We start from the raw sequence: 17299 nt of genomic DNA on the forward strand, positions 1-17299 counted from the left end.
GATGAAGGCTAAGCCTAGAGACCAGATCCAATTTGTAATGAGTAATAAAGGTATGAGGATTGGCCCAAGTCGCAGCCACATAAATATCGTCCATGGAAGTCCTGGATAAAAAGGCAGATGACGTTGCCATGTACCTGGTTGAATGGGCTATCAAAGGTTTTGGCAAAGCCAGACTAAACTTTTTATAAACAAAAGAAATGCAATCTGTCACCCCATTTTGACAAACTTACTTTCAAAACTGGCTGGCCCAATCTAGTTTCTGAAAAGAATACAAATAATTGATCTGGCTTAATAAAGTTCTCTGATCTGTGAAGATAAAAACGTAATTGTCTGTGAACATCTAATAAATGCAAAATGTATTTATCTTTGTTTGAAAAATTTGGAAAGAATATGGGAAGGTTAATAGTTTGATTAATGTTAGATCCTGACATCACCTTAGGTAGGAAGGAAGGAAATAATTTGTTCTTAAGGATACACTGTCTTTATGAAAAACTAAATAGGGTGGCTTAGAAGATAAAGCTTGAAGTTCTGAAACTCTTCTTTCCAATGTCACAGCTATTAGAAATATAGTTTTCCAAGTCAGATATCACACTTCACATTTTGCAGTTGGTTCAAATGGACTCTGGGTTAGGGCTTGTAACATTAAATTCTGATTCCAAGGTGGAGTAGGGTCCTTGAAAGGTGGTTTGAGTAGAAAGGCTCCTTTTATAAAGGCTTTACAAAGACGTGAAGAAGACAAAGTAGAATTATCAACTCCAATATGAAAATTGGAAATGGCGACTAATTGAACCTTGACCGTAGAGGGACTAGCCCCTTCGTTAAAGATAGAAGCCAGGAATTCAAGAATCTTGTGTACTGGTGCTGAAAGGAGTCCATGTCTTGTTGTTGTGCCCAGAGGACAAGTCTTTTCCATTTGTTCTTGTAAATCTTCCTAGTGGAAGGTTTGTGAGAAGATAACAAATGTGGCGCACTGAAGAAGAGAGCTTTGGCTGTCTGGCTATCAATGGAATTGGAAAAAACATGCAGTCAGCTTTAGGCCCAAGATGTCTGAGTGAGTCATGTCTGTTGGGCGAGACAGGAGGTCTGGAGTTGGATCCAGAATCCAAGGTGGATAAACTAGAGGAGGCCAAAGGAAGAGAAAACAAATCTGTCGAGGCCAGCAAGGGGCAATGAGGTTGATTTTACTTTGCAATTGAGAAGCTTTCTATAGGAATTTGGGGATAAAGGGGATCGGAGGATAAGCACAAAATAGACCTGGGGGCCAATTGTGAAGAACAGCATCTCTCAGTTACTCCCCCTGAAGAGGGATTAGTGCAAAGAGCCTGCTGCATTTATTGTTCAGAGGAGATGCAAATAGATCACAACATGGTTGGCCCCACTGGTGAAATATCAATTCTGCCACTTCTATGTTGACAGACCACTCGTGAGATAATAATATGGACCTGCTCAACATTGGATTTCCCCAGTATATGCACTGCTATCAGAAATCAGTTTGAAGAGAATGCCCATTGCCACCACACTCATAGCTTCTCAACACAAAGGGTAAGATCTGGTTCCTCCTTGCTTGTTGATGTGCTATACTACTGACATATTTTCCATTTGAACAGCAATAGTCCCAGAAAGGAGCAAGTCTTGGAATGCCCGTAATTGCTTGAAGTACTGCTCTCATTTCCAGCACATTGATAAGCAAGTTGGACTCTTCGGGGGACCACGTGCCTTGAACAGTCTTCCCCTAGAAATGCCCCCCCACCACCAGATCTGGGAAGTGTCCATGGTTACTATGGCCTTGGGCTGAGGGGGGATGAATGAATAACCTTGTAATATTTGATCAGACTGAAATCAAAAAAGGTACTTTTTGCAGGCCTAAGTTATGCTTATTCTGATGGATACAGGTTGGTGCAAAATGGACCAATGGGTTGCTAACATCCACTGGAGCATTCGCATATGGTATCTTGCTAGTGGAAACAGTATAATTACTGCAGACATTGATCCAGGGTCTGTAATATAGTTTGGTTGGCAATACTGACTTCCGAATTGAATACTAATGATTTGAACCCTCAGTAAATGGGAGAGACGCTGTCATTGATGTTGTGTTGAAAATGGCCCCCATGAATTCTAACATCCGAGATGGCTGAAGCAGAGATTTGTTGTGGTTGACTGTAATGCCTTGGTTGGAACAAATATGGAGCACATGTTTTGTGCTATCAGCAGATGCTAGGTCAAGGCAGTTAGGAGCTAGTCATCTAGATACAGAAACATCAGAATCCCTGGAGTCTAAAGTGAGCTGCTACTACTGCCATGCATTTGGTAAACACCCTGGGGATGTGGTGAGACCAAAGGGAATTACTGTGAATTGGTAATGACTGGCTCCAAAAGACACTGCACCAGAGGCAAGTGTTGGAACTGAGCTTTCAAATACAGAAGCACCAAGGGGCACAGATGGCTCTGACAACTTCTCAGTTGACTCTAACCCCTTGGATCCAACAACGAAGCTTCGGGTCCAACAGCCGTCTGGCTCTGAAATGGTTGGGGCCAGCACGCTCAAAGAATACATCAGATCTGAAGAAAAAGGCATCTTCGGATCTGAAACAGACAGTTCCAGCAGTCTCAGATCAGAGGGCTTGAAACCAAAGGATGGATCGTTGAAAGAGCTAGAACTGGTGGGATTGTTTGAATAGAGGTCTCCAGACCCATTGGGGTAGGAGCTGGAAAAACTCCCATCTGAATTTGTGTCGAAGGAAACTTCATCATCATTCTGTCCACATCTGCTTTAGTAAGACTTCTGGATGAATGGGAAGAAGCAATGGAGGGGGATCTCCATCTTTCCAGGAAGGGAGATGGGAGCAGAGAGGGAAATGGATCCAGGGAAGACGCATACCATGTTCTTGGTAGATGTCTAGATTTTGAATGGGTTGGATCAGAACAGGCAGATCTAGTGTCTGAAGTTGTCAGATCAGAGGGTTTTTGTGTCAGATCCAAAGTTTCCCGAGTCTTCTTCCAAGGTTCTGATGTCGGAGACGAAGAAGATTGAGAAGAGCTGGGATGTTCTGAAGGCCTCTTTTTTCTCTCCTTTTTCTCATGCTTGTAAGGTTTGACTTCCAGTTAGTGACTTCTAAGGCTGATGGAAGAAGGCCTTTGAGGATTAATTTATTTTTTCTGTCTGTATGTGCTCTTGGGTGAAAAACTTGACAAATGGAGCATGATGCTTGCAAATACTCTAGTCCCAAGCTATATACACAGAGGTTATGAGAATCGGACAATGGTATCTTAAGTCTGCATTTACTGCATTTTTTTAAACCCTGGCAGTTTATCTGCCATGGTAATAAACTACAATATAATGCCAGAAAGAGACATATACGTAGAAAAATATGACAAGAACCACTACTACTAATTAAACTTTTTTTTTTGTTAAATATGACTAGGGGAAAAATATGATACAGGTGCCAACAATGGTACTCTGAAAATATCAACTAGCAGTATGAGAGAAAGAATTACCAAGTATGGTAATTAAGAAGTGCTCAAAACAGCAAAAACTATTTGAGAGAAAAGGGAAGGTAGAATACCGGCCAAAAAATAGAACAATTACCAACAATGGTAATTAAGGAAAGTACAGTTTTGTACCTACCATAAATGTAGATGTTCGAGGATTCCCTTGCTGCAGTCCTGACAATTGGGTATAGTCCGCGTCCCAGTCGGCCCGAATACCAGAGTATAAGGCTGACGTCGGTCATGGCGCCTTAGACTGACGTCAGTACGTCAGGGTACTAATGCGCATGACCGACGTCATTTCCTCAGTCTTTTCTTGCCCCAGATGTCAGAAGACCCAAAAAGACAAGTCCCAAAAACAACCTGCACCAAAAAACATGTACAATATATACAGTAATACATACAAAAAATATAAGCATGAAAACTCACCTACACAACCACCCTGAAACACAGAGGGGAAGGAGGGAGGTAATTGGACTGCAGCAAGGGAATCCTCGAACATCTACATTTATGGTAGGTACAAAACTGTACTATGTTCTTCGTCTTCCCTTGCTGCAGTCCTGACAATTGGGTAGAATCCCAAAGCAGAGGTAAGGGAGGCTGGCAAATTATAAAGTAGCAGGAGCTGACAACATGCCTTGTAAAACAGCTGTGGCAAAACCAGCTCTAGTCTTAGAGTATATAGGCAGGTGATAATGCCTAGAGAAAGTATGCACTGAACTCCAAGTAGCTGCTTCCAGAATATCCTTAGTTGCCACCCCTTAGAAATGCTGTTGAAGTGGCAGTAGCCCTAGTGGAATGAGGCCTAATCCCAGCTGGAACCTCTTTGCCATGATGGGAATAACAAAATGCAATGCAAAAGCCAATCCACCTAGAAATAGTTTGTTTTGACACAGGCTTGCCCTGTGAACTCAAAGCAAAAGAAACAAGTAACTGCTGAGACTGCCTAAAATCTTTAGTCCTGCTCAAATAATAACGCAATTGCCTGTGTACATCTAAAGTGTGCAAAATCTTTTCCCCTTTATTTTGAGGATCTGCAAAAACGTAGGCAAATGAATAGTTTGGTTTAAAGCCACACTAGAAACCACCTTAGGCATAAAGGAAGGATTAGTACGTAATGATACCCTGTCCTTATGGAAAATCAAAAAGGGCTCTACTGCCATAAGGGCCTGCAACTCAGACACCCTTCTTGCAGAAGTAATAGCCAACAGAAAAGCAGTCTTCCATGACAAATATTTCAATTCAGCAGTAGCTGCAGGCTCAAAAGGTTGTAGAGTAAGTTTTTCCAACACAAAATTGAGATCCCAAGCAGGAGTAGGAGCTCTACGTGGGGGTCTTATATTCTTTGCCCTCTAAGAAACTGCTTGAACAAAAGATGCGAAAACAAAGGTGGGTCACAATCATAGTGAGCTGAAATTGCTGCAGCATGAATCTTTATGGAAGAGAAGGACAAACCTTTGTCCAATAATTCAGTAAGATATTGAAGAGCCACACTCAAATTAGGCTCTGAAATCTCCAAATTCTTTGCTGTACTCCAAAATAAAAATCTCTTCCATTTTTCTGCGTACACTCTCCTAGTACTAGGCCTTCTAGCTTCCATAATTACATTTAAAACTTGTTGAGGAAGCTGAGAGCTACCATGCTTCAACACAGAATATGCCAAGCTGTGAGATGAAGAGATTGAAGCTTGACATTGAGCAGATGACCGTCCTTCTGAGATAACAAATGAGGAATCAGAGGTAAAGGCCATGGAGGCTTCTTTACAAGACTCCTTAGAAGTGGGTACCAGTGTTGTCGAGGCCAATCTGGAGCTATCAAAATCATCCTTGGCCTGTCCTGTCTGACCTTTAGTAATACCTTTGGAAGAAGAGGTAGAGGTGGAAAGGCATAGACATGAAGGTTTTTCCAACTGAAAGACAGAGCATCCACTTTCCAAGCTGTGTGATGAAACCCCTTTGTGCAATACCTTGGCAGCTGGTGGTTTAGTGGAGAAGCGAACAGATCTATGTCTGAGGTTCCCCATGACACTGTCAATTTCTGAAATACATGAAGATCCAGTTTCCACTCGTGGGGATCCATGATTTGTCTGCTTAATACATCTGCTAGGGAGTTCTGTGCTCCTGGCAGAAACCTTGCCTGAAGAGTCAGTTGCAGGCTTAACGCAGTCTCCCATAAAATCATTGCTTGCCTGCATAGAGGATAAGAATGTGTTCCCCCTTGCTTGTTGATGTACCACATGACAGTTGTGTTGTCTGTCAGAATCAACACCTGCCCTGGAAGAAGTAACTCCTTGAACGCCATCAATGCAAACTGGACTGCTAACATCTCCTTCATGTTGATATGTAGATGCTGTAGTCTGGCAGGCCACTTGTCTTGTATCCACTTTCCATTTAGATAAGCAGTGTCCGAGGCATCTGTCGTTAAAATCTGACTCGCCTCTGGCCGGGTCACAGAGAGTCCCTTGTTTAGGTGACATTCCTGAGCCCACCACAAGAATTCCTTTTGAAGGCAAGGTATTATTTGAATGACAGTGTCCAAATCTTGGCAGTGCTGTGTCCATACATTTTTGAGATACCATTGCAGCTTCCTCATATGCAGTTTGGCATTGGGAAGCACTAGAATACAAGATGCCATGAACCCTAATGCTTGAAGGACTGTCCTTGCAGTCAGCACGGACTGATGAGATAGTTGATGGAAGTAAAGTGACAGACTCTTTTGTTTGTCCGGGGTTAAAAGGCCATCTGGGCTGCTGTATTCAGTCTCACACCCAGAAAGCACATGTCTTGAGAGGGTACTAGACTGGACTTTATTTCGTTCACAGAATACCCTAGGCATCTTAGCACTGCTATGACATATTCCAGATGCTGTAGAAGGTGTTCCTTTTCTTGAGCCAGAATCAGGCAGTCGTCCAAGTAAGGATAAATTTGAATGCCTTGAAGCCTGAAGTAAGCTATCACTGGAGCCAGAACCTTTGTGAATACTCTGGGCAGTAGATAAGCCAAAGGGCAATGCAGAGAACTGATAATGAAAATCTCCAGTTCGAAACCGCAGATACTTTCTGCAACTTAGCCTTATGGGCACATGAAGGTAAGCTTCCTTGAGATCCAAAGTTACCATCCAGTGATCCTTGCCCAGCAGAGGTAACAGTTGCTGTAACGTCAACATCTTGAACTTGGGAATGTCCAGATAAGTGTTGAGGATAGATAAATCCAAAATTGGTCTCCACGTGTTCCCCTTCTTTGGTACTAGGAACAGGCGAGAATAAAATCCGAAGCCCCTTTCTGATACAGGGACTGGCTGAATAGCCCCTATCTGGAGTAACTGAGAAACTTGCTTGAGAGCCTCTTTTCTTTGTGGAGGAGGAACATCTGGCATGCCTTTGAAAGGGGCATTGTGTGGAAATAAAATCTGTACCCGTGATGAATGATATCCAGCACCCATCTGTCTTGAGTGATTAAATCCCAATTTTCTTTGAAAAGAGACAATCTTCCTCCCAAAGGAGCTGCCAGACGAGAGTCCACTGGCAGCTGAAAAGGCAGGTCATTGGGTCTGCTTACGAAAGGACTGACCCCTGCCCTCACCAGAAGTCTGAGCAGGTGAACTGTCTGATCTAGGCCTAAAGAACCTTGAGCCCTGCCCCTACCACGTCTAGATCTACCCCTAGACTGGGAACCATAAGCAGGATATGTCCACCCCTTAGCAGGCCAATTTCTACTAAACTTGGAGGTTGCACCTGCAAAAATCTTTAACAGTCTGCATAGACTTAGCTTTGTCCTCCATTTTCTTTAAAACTGCTTCCACAGGCGGTCCAAACAACACATCAGACTGTAAAGGAGCATCCAAAATCCTGGTCTTAACATGCTCAGCTAAATTCTGATCCTTCAACCATGCATGTCTGCGAAGAACAGAACTAGTAGCAGCCACCCTCGAGGAGGCCTGAACAGCATCAAAACCACACTGCAAAGAATGCTTACCCACTTGTTCAGACACATGAACCAAATCCAGCAATTCTTTACACTCAATACCTTCCGCCAAAGCATCCACCTTAGATTTCAATTGTGAAAGGAGATAATTCTGATATTTCAGCATATGAAATTGACAATTCAACGCCCTCATGGCTAGAGTGGAAGAAGTATATACTTTCTTACCCCACCTATCCAAAGCCCTTGCCTCTTTATCAGAGGGACAGGATTTTTAACAACAGAAGCTTTAACACCTTTAGGCCCCTGAGAAACAGTTTCTGGGTCCGCCCTGGGACTCTTAAACAAATACTTATGAGCTTCGGGCACCCTATAATACCTATCAGGCTTAACAGGAGCAGGAGGCAAGGAATCAGGGTTCAGAGAAGCCTCTGCAAAAACATCCTCCACCACATTCAACACAGGAGGAATAGCTAAGGGCCTATGCTGAGGCAAAAACAAGAATTCCCTAAGCCTTTTTCTGGAGTCAGAGAAATCTTGGCCTTCCCATTTAAAGTGCTCCCTCATGGAGTGAAGAGTCTCTGAAAATGAAAAATCCTCAGGAGGAGAAGCTGAAGGAGTGGAATCATCCACATCAGAATCAGAATAAGCAGGAAACTCTTGCAAGTCTTCCACAGAAGAATCTGAAGCCTGTGAACACAGTTCAAAACTATCAAACTCCTGTTCCACCCTAGGCCTCTTATCAGGTGGGGGCATAGAACCTCTAATCAGAGTAATCAAATCTTCAGCCATTTTAAGCATATGTTTCTTAGGCACAGAGCCCGAAATGCTAGTTGAAGCCCCTACAGAAGCTGAACTTGGCCTTCCTCTAAAAGAAGCTCTGGAAACAGAAGGAGAGGCCCTAACTACCTTGGGAAGAGAGGGAAGAACAGTTACCTGAGAAGCCCCCTCAGCCTGGCCTACTTCCTGAGAGGGCACATCCTGTAACAGTAAAGTATCTGCCTGAGACTCCATAGAGACTCCTGGCAAAACCTCTGGCTCCCCTGAGCCTTCTAAAGGACCGACGTCCGGGACTGCCGGTTCCTCACCCCTAGACTTCACTGTTTTGTCCTTGCGCTTCTTAGATGAAGCAGGCCGGAGCATCCGACGGCATAGTATAATTGCAACGCTTCCCAAACACTAACCTAGCACAATCAAGCCTCCTCTTAATAGTGCGCTTATTAAATCTAGCACAAGAGCGGCAACCAACAACGTCGTGCTCAGGCCCTAAACAAGGTATACACAATGTATGATAATCCCTATGCGGTATCTGCTTCCCACAAGAAATACAGTTATTCACTTTTTCTGACATCCGGTAATATACTGAGGCAAGAAAAACCAAAATGTTCCAACGGGTTACTTAGCCAACTCTGTACTCGGTCTGAAACTCCGGTTTCGGAAAATCTCAGAACGCCAACCTGCACTCGCAAAATTGCTTCTGCATCGGACCATGCGGCAAAAAAGACTGAGGAAATGACGTCGGTCATGCGCATTAGTACCCTGACGTACTGACGTCAGTCTAAGGCGCCATGACCGACGTCAGCCTTATACTCTGGTATTCGGGCCGACTGGGACGCGGACTATACCCAATTGTCAGGACTGCAGCAAGGGAAGACGAAGAACATCTACCAGTGGTAAGCACAATGGAATAAAAAAAGGGTAAAGGCAGGATAACAAAGGAGGGAAAGCTAAAAGTTAGAAAAACATTGAACATATTTTGTCCATTCACAATGGTGGCAAACTAGATCTGGGGAATGAGGAGACTGCTACATTGCAAGCATGGAAGGTGCTCGTAATATCCACGAGCTGTGAAACAGCAGCAGAGTTGGATCAAAGTATCAGATACGAACCCATATGTTAAGGAATGAATGAAAACGGACATTAGATCTGTATTTGTAAACAAAGATTCTCACTATCAGAAGCCAGTCAAACTTTACTGATAGAAAACGAATTAGCTCTAAATGCAAAAATCTGTTCTAAGTTTTTTCAAATAAACGGGTGAACATGCCAGACTATAAACATTCCTGACGTTCTAAGGTTGACACATCTGCAGGCTTAACCTGCCCTCATTTTCCTCATCTTCAGAATCCTCATATAGAATAATTAAATGACACTTCTCTTCTACCATAGAAAATACTTTTATTTTGCATTTTTTGTCCCATCACACTGCCTGCCAACCATCAGCCTCATCTCATCCAACAAGTGCATTTATTCTCAATAATCAAGAGGCAGGAGCTGAAGGACAGGGACTTTAGCTGGGCAACCATTTGGGTGTGTCGTAATTAAGCCCTACTCCCACACTTCATGCACAGTAACACACTCCAGGAATCAGTGTTTAATGGGCATCAGCAAGGGCATGTCAGTTACTTTCACAAAATTACATAACCCCAAAGGACTGATCTGCAACCCACCCCACCCCACCCCACAGTAGCCAATGGGCACACAGTGTCTCTGGTCTCCAGTGGGGGCTCTACTATAGGAATGTGCACCCTGGGCAAATGACTTCACACAATTCTCCCAAAGACAGAAAGGTGCGCTGATAATGCCACAACATTTTTCCATTCCCCCTGCCAGCTCCAGCAGGTACAAGAGATGTTAATCAAACTCTGGTTTCTGGGGTCATACTTAAGGAATTATCCTCAATGCCAGTGAAACTTGAAACAACTACACAGTACAATCTAGATAAAAAAAACACTACCAAGCTCAAATAATCTGTGGCAGTCAGCATGCAGAGCACTAGAAGAATGTTCTCACATTTTAACAGTAAGAAATTCCTTAACAATAACATTACTGTTTAACTAGGGCCAAGTAAATGCCACTGCTCAAATGTAAACCACATACCTTATTCTCAAGTTATTAGAAACAGAAACAGGTCTAGCAGTTGAATTCAACCATGAAGGCTTTGAACTTTTTTTTTTTTTTTTTTTTTTTTTTTAAGAGCATATACAAATGCTGGCGTAAAGATAATTTTTCAGAAGTAAATTAAATGATGGAGATATGCAAAGACAGGGTCCTTTCAAGAGCTCAAAGTTCTGTAACATTATGCAAGCATGTTGAGTTTTCCACATCAGAAATTCAGAAAAGAAACAGAATTAACATTTTCAGTCCCATTTACTACTAGCAAAGTAGACTACATATACAATTGCATATAAATGCATATTATACGTGTGTATATGAACACACACACACACCTATATAAAGACATGGGATTGCATATTATAGAAATAACATATTTAAAGAACAGCTTCTTGTGTGTAATATATATATATATATATATATATATATATATATATATATATATATATATATATATATATGTGTGTGTGTGTATATATACACACACACGCATGTGTGAGGGCGTACACATATGCATGTGCATTTAGTCACATCATATTGAATCTTATTTGTAAAAAAGCATAAAATCCTGAAAAATGTACTTGACTTATTTAGCGGAGTTTCAATTACATAAAAATTAATGTAGAGAAGTGCACTTTAAAAGATGTTTTTGCATGGAAGGCAATCAACCTTAATTAAATGTACTAAATTCACAGAGTCTAGCCAAGTATTTATAAAAATCTCACAACATGCCTTGTGGCTTTCACTTCCAAAATTAACGGAATATTGTGATGGTTAGGGATAAATGAACGTCACAGTTCCTCAAGATGTATTCAGAACCATAAATGCCCAATGTCTAAAACTTAGTACTCTGAAAAGAGGGGAGTTCCTAAGGCAATCACTCATTTAAATATTTCTAGGGAGATGGGAGTGAGTGAGTGCTGAGATCAGTCCATACTGGACATCCTTTGCCTCAAGCTCTCACCACAGAAAGGGGCATCAGTAGAAGATGATGAAGGGGGTACAGATTTGACTTACTATAGCAGTACTTCAAAAGTTCAGGGATCACTGTTGCAGTAATATTAAAAAAAAAAAAAAACAAAACAAAAAAAAAAAACCACACACACATGATCAGCCACAGGTGTATGTTAGTGTGGCTGACCAGATTTCTACTTCAAGAGCTTCAGCCATCTGGTTTCCACCTCATGCCAAAGCTGTTGGACAAATGCTTAGTGGAAAAGGAAGAAAAGTGTATGGTGAGATCCAAATTAGACTAGTGCCAACAAACCTGACTGTGGCATGATCCCATGGGGGTGGGGGGGGGGTGCAGAGTGAAGTGCAGCTACCCGGGTTACAAGTATCTTTGATCTGAGGGTCTTATTTAAAATACATTTTGGAATTAACTTGGGACAAACATTTGGGGTCCCCCTTGTACCCTCTCTGTAGGCTACTAAACAGCCCCCTAGTTTCCCTTTTCTTTCCTTTTTTTTGGTGGAGGAGGAAGACAGCCCCGCCATAGCAGTGATCACTGTATGATTGCAATAATGACCTAATGATGAACATAGTACAGTTGTGTAAAGAAACTTACTGTAACAGCAGCTGTTTGAATAGATCACTGTTGCAGTAGGGACACCCTCCCTCCAGCCTCCTTTTTTTGTCTTGTGTTTTTCCCCCAGGTTGTGTATATTCTATATCCCCCTTTTTTTTTTTACTTAGCATTGTCATTTTCCTCAGAGCTCTAGCCTCCCTTACTATGGGGGCAAGAATGCACTAACCACTGATTTTATGTAGATCTCCATGAGACTCACAGCAGTTAGGGCATTTGGAAGGTGCCCTGAAGCTTTGAATGCTGGTCAATGGTCATATCCTTGTCAGAAAAGAATGCATACAGTGCAGGCTAATACAACAGTGATCTAAGGATTATCACAACCCTTGCATGTGCATGAAACCTGTCTTGCTTTTGGAGGATGTATCCAACATTTAGTGTTCGGAAAAGTAGTTCCTGGAGGTCCAGGTAGATGCTCACAAATGCCCTAGGCAGAAACATTCCTAAATAAAATTAGCAGAAGTAGCTGTTGTTCTGGTACAACAAACTTTCACTTTATGATTCAGACAATTACTATGACGGTTATAAAAAAAACATAATGCAGTTAGTGAGCCATTTGTACAAGGTCTGCTATGATACTGTTCCTAATTTGTCATATCCAAGAGATACAAAGTTAGGTAAAAAAGATGGATTTATTCTTACAGCCAGCATGTTCTGATGAAAGACGGTATAAGCTGACATGCCATAACATCCTCAATTTCAGAAAACTGCCTACAGGAAGTAATATCCACAAGGAAAACGGCCTTCCTGGAGATATTTGTAGATCATTCAGCAGCTGGTTCAAAAGATGGTACAATTATTTTTCCAATATAAAATATAAGCCCCAAGTAGGTTCTGTCTTAGACACAAAGTACTCATAAGGAAGTTTGTCTTTTTTGAAGAGTAGCCAAAGAGGTATCTGCAGGAAGCTATTCAAAGACACCAGAAAGGGTGACTTTAATGGAAGCATAAGCAATCCCAAATTAGAGAGAGAAGTACAGAACTTGCTGTACTGTATATGTTGTGTGTGTGTGTGTGGGGGGGGGGGGGGGGGCTAATTTAGATAACACAGCACCAGGCATTAAAAAAAAAATCAAACTTTCACAATTATGGTAGGTCTTCTAGCTTCAAGAATGCAAAGTATGTCCAGTTCCAATGTTTCTTAATCTACAATCAGAGAACTAATCCACCAGGCAATCAATATGAAGCTGACTACAATGGAACAGTCTAATGTGCCCTCTGAAGTAGCAGGGTAAAATATCTAGGGAAAGTTTCATGATCTTTCCTTTCTGGTACTGCAGAAGGATGAGAAAACCAATGTTGTCTAGGCAAGAAGCAACTGGGATGATGATGGCCTTCTCTTCCTACATCTTCATCAACACTTTCAGTACAAGACAGACTAGAGAGAAGCAGACCCCATCTCCAGCAAAGTGGTTGTGGCCCAAACTTCCATCCAACTATACATGTAACAGATTCTTTTGATGTGGCAGATTTGGAAAGCTGTAAACAGATCTACTCAAGGGGTTCCTCAGGTATACACTACATTCCTGAAGACATTCATGTTCAAAGTCCATTCACAGGGATTTGTTATGAATCTGCTCAGCAGATTAGCTATTTGATTATCTCCTGAACAAATATACACACTGCTTTCAGAATGTCTTGCTTTATCATATCACTTTGGTACTTTGACTACTGTCAATATAACTTGTACTTGAAGGCCTGAAGGACATAGATTAATGTGAGCATTTCTCTGACACTGATGTAAATGGCCACTGTACTGCAATCCCATTTCTGGGAAGGGTCCTGGATCAATCAGTCAAACAGGTGTAAATTGTGGATCCTGCATCTAAAACCTGAGGAATCTATGCATCCTTGAAAGATGTGGGATGTGTGTGTGTGTGTGTGTGTGTGTGTGTGGGGGGGGGGGGTCGGGGGAATGCATACTTCATACCCAGAGTTATCAAGAATGCCTAGGACATTAACATGGGTAAAAGAGCCTGCAATTCTTGCCCTGGGTATTTTCCTGACTTTCAGAAACTTGCTGTAGAAAAAATAATTCTATGATGGATGTCCAGGATCAGTCTTTTCTTGGGACCAAAAAGAGCTTGAGTAAAACCATATGCCCTTTTCTGAAGGTAAAAATTCTGCAAAGATGCAAACTGCTGTCATGACAGAAGCAAGGTTTGGAACTCTGTTTTGTAGCCTGAATATACAATTTCTCTCACCTAGAAGTGTGGCATTAGGCTAAACTATAAACTTTTGAAATACCTTACAAACATTTACCTTCTGTCTATGAGTTGGGAACGGTATTAGGGGGAGTGGGGAAAGGGATCTGATTTACAACTGTGACTAGGGTTAAATTCCTGGGAAGGAAAAGATCCATTATCTCTTCCTCTGCCTTGCTGTCTAGCTTGGCCTCTTCCTCATCTCCAACTGCTTTCTTCAAAGATTTCTTTTTCTTAGTCCTTCTTTGAAACTAGGAAGAGATGTAATTTCCTTGTTCCACTGGCAATCAGATACTCCAGCACTGCCAACTAGGTAAATCTGGTCACAGTGGACAGACATCATGCCAATACGACATGCAAATGCCCTGAGCACATGTATGTAATCCCTTCAGATATTATCCCTCTCACTGATCTGTGGAAAGTCAGGCTGAATCAGTTCTGTCTGAAATAAAAGACTGCCTCTTCATCTTGTTGGGCATAGGCTAGGTTGGGTACAGAGTGGGTGGAATCTTACAGCTAAGGCAATTCTGCATCACAATTTCCTGGGGGAGGAAAAGCAAGGCACCCATTCCCTTATTTTACTACCCACACTTACCCTGGCTGCCCTTCCAAGACTACTTTTCCTTAAAGTCTTTAATCTGTTTAAAATCGGTCTGCTCTAGTTTATTTTCTACAAGATTACCCGTTTGGCTAGATAGCTACTGTTGTACCAGAGAATGGCTGAATGATACGATTTCACCAAATTCCATAGTCTTACTTTTCACCTCTAACTTGTGTATCTCCTTCACGGAACAGCCAAGAGCAATATTTACATAACAAATCATATAGAAACTGTCTTTTCACATTTCTGGCACTAGCTGAAGTCTATGTCAGGAATGTCTTCTTATTATGGTTCCTTTTAGCCACTGAACTATTGTAGATATCCACTGCAACATATCTGCATTACATTAAATTTGTCTGTTGACAGAAAAAAATAAAACTATCAACTCTGCCCTTTTAAGAACCTTAATATTCTACCCCACCTCTATCCATTACTTCCTTCCCCTTATCTTTTTTTTTTTCCAATTGTCCCTATCTTGATGAATGTTTCTGTGGATTCCCAGTCACCACCCATTCTGGTAATCTTAAATGTGTGCTTACCCATTTTAAATGTAGTGTGGGTCAATCTATATTATTCCTTTTAAGGCTTCATCTGGAGTATTCAAAACCATATATTCCACCTTTTAAGAATTTAATTCTGGGTCTTACCAATATAAATTTTTCAATACACTGCTCAAAATACTACACCAGTAGCAGCAGAGACGCATGTTCTTTACAAAGCAGTCCAGCTCTCATGTATCCAGATCTAGAGCCAGCTTAGATCACCTCACAATTTTCACTGAGACTACTGCTAGATCAAATGTCTGCATAAAGCTCCTCAGAGAGGGTAGAGGGTTAAGACTCTGACTTGATAAGCTGTTTTATGTGCTAAGGGTGCAGAGTTTGAAACTTTCTTTTGTCCCTGTAGTCAGTAAACTGCAAACTTCTTAGGGACAATCTGTGCCTTTCAAATCGGGCCATTAGGGATCTGACAGTCAGAGACCTCTTACTTCTCCACAAATCAAACCTTTCTGTGAAAACTAGAATCACAGACTTAAAACTCCTTCAGCAAATAAACAAACCACAGTGGACAGAAAGATTTGCCATGTAACAACTACTCCTTCTCTGGAGCAAACTCTCTCCAGATCAAGCAATATGACACATTATTTTCCTTTAAGAAAGAATAAGACAAACAATAAAACAAGCTCACCCCTGGTATGACTGCCCTATTGCTCCTTGAAAAAGGGAGATAAGGTCTAAATGTGGGTACTGGCAAGGTGCAAATGGGCACATGGACAATTTGTCTTGTACATTCTACGATTCTTCTTACAGACCTGAACCCTGTAAAATTCAATAGTCTTCCTGGAGGCAGGCAGCAGGAAATAAGACTCTTAAGACCGTCAACTCAAACACCACCTGGTATGTCTGAAACACTGGGAGGGACCACTAGAGGTTTGGATTTATACATGACTAAGAGGTATAGACAACTTTTTTGGGGAATCTTACAGCTCACCAAAGCCTCATTTATTGCCAAAACAGATGTATTTAGACAGAGAGCCAGAACAGCTTTCCTCCTCATCAGTAGTGTACTCCAATGAGTAGGAAATCTGGGAAGAACAGACCAAATCTCTTTCAAGCTCAGAATCTGAGAAATCTGACAGTGGGGACTCCCACCTTTTCTTTGGAGAAGTGTTTCATAGAAAGATCATTATGGTGCCAGTAGATGTAGATTTTACCAAGCTGCAAAATTTTCATAATCAAAAATGACCTAAAGTATTCAGTCTAAAGATAAATGTTTGGCCCTCAAACTATCTGGCTTTCCTTGCCAATGAACAAAATAACTCTTAGTAGTGGGGCCTAGTGAACTTCTTCACTACTTCCTGCTTCTGTAGGCAGTCGCAAGACTTAGCAAAATGTCCATTATTTTACAGAGTATGGAGGGGGCGGACATTCTAGATGGGTGTCTGGGAACCACCATCTGGTCTAGACATCTCTACTACCACTTTCTGTGAAGTCTCAGTAGCAACAGAAAAGAACTTTCATCATTTACCTCTGAAGGGTCAAATAAAAAGGAAACTCTAATATCATGGAACCAGGAAACACATGAGGTTGACCACCACCAGATCTGATATTTTTTAAAAGAAAGCAGGACTTAAATGAGCTATGTAATGTTTAACAGAAAATGACTGGGTAGATTATAAGTGATGTATAATGTTTGCAACTGAGAGTGTCAGTATGGCTTGTGATGTAAAATGCTTGCAACTAGTATTGTGTCAGTGTGGTTTGTTTTTATTTATATAAATGTATGACTGCTTATGTCATAAGTGATGGTTTAATAAAGATGTTTCTTGTTTAAAAAAAGGGGGCAGGAATTGAATAATTTATATAATGTTGCTTAGGTTATACGATATATAGTAATCTATGTGAAGCATAAAGTTTGTTAATTTTAACTTGTTAATATACTTCGATTACGGTTATATAAATGGAAATGTGCCTACATCACAAGTGATAATTCAATAAACGTGTTTAAAAAATAAATATAAAAGATCCCATGTTTTCCTCTGCAAAAATTATGAAAACCAGAATGGAAGGGTGGACACATCTGTCTATTTAAATCCCATGGACAGAAA

At 41.3% G+C, this 17299-nt stretch overlaps 1 protein-coding gene across 3 annotated transcripts in view; it reads right to left on the minus strand.

Moving 5' to 3' along the window:
* Window positions 1-17299, minus strand: part of APTX (aprataxin) — a 1163679-nt gene that overhangs the window by 494720 nt on the left and 651660 nt on the right. The window lies entirely within an intron of this gene.

The sequence above is a fragment of the Protopterus annectens genome, chromosome 2.part0 (assembly GCF_019279795.1).
Source record: "Protopterus annectens isolate FY-2018-M chromosome 2.part0, PAN1.0, whole genome shotgun sequence".
Taxonomy (NCBI): domain Eukaryota; kingdom Metazoa; phylum Chordata; order Ceratodontiformes; family Protopteridae; genus Protopterus; species Protopterus annectens.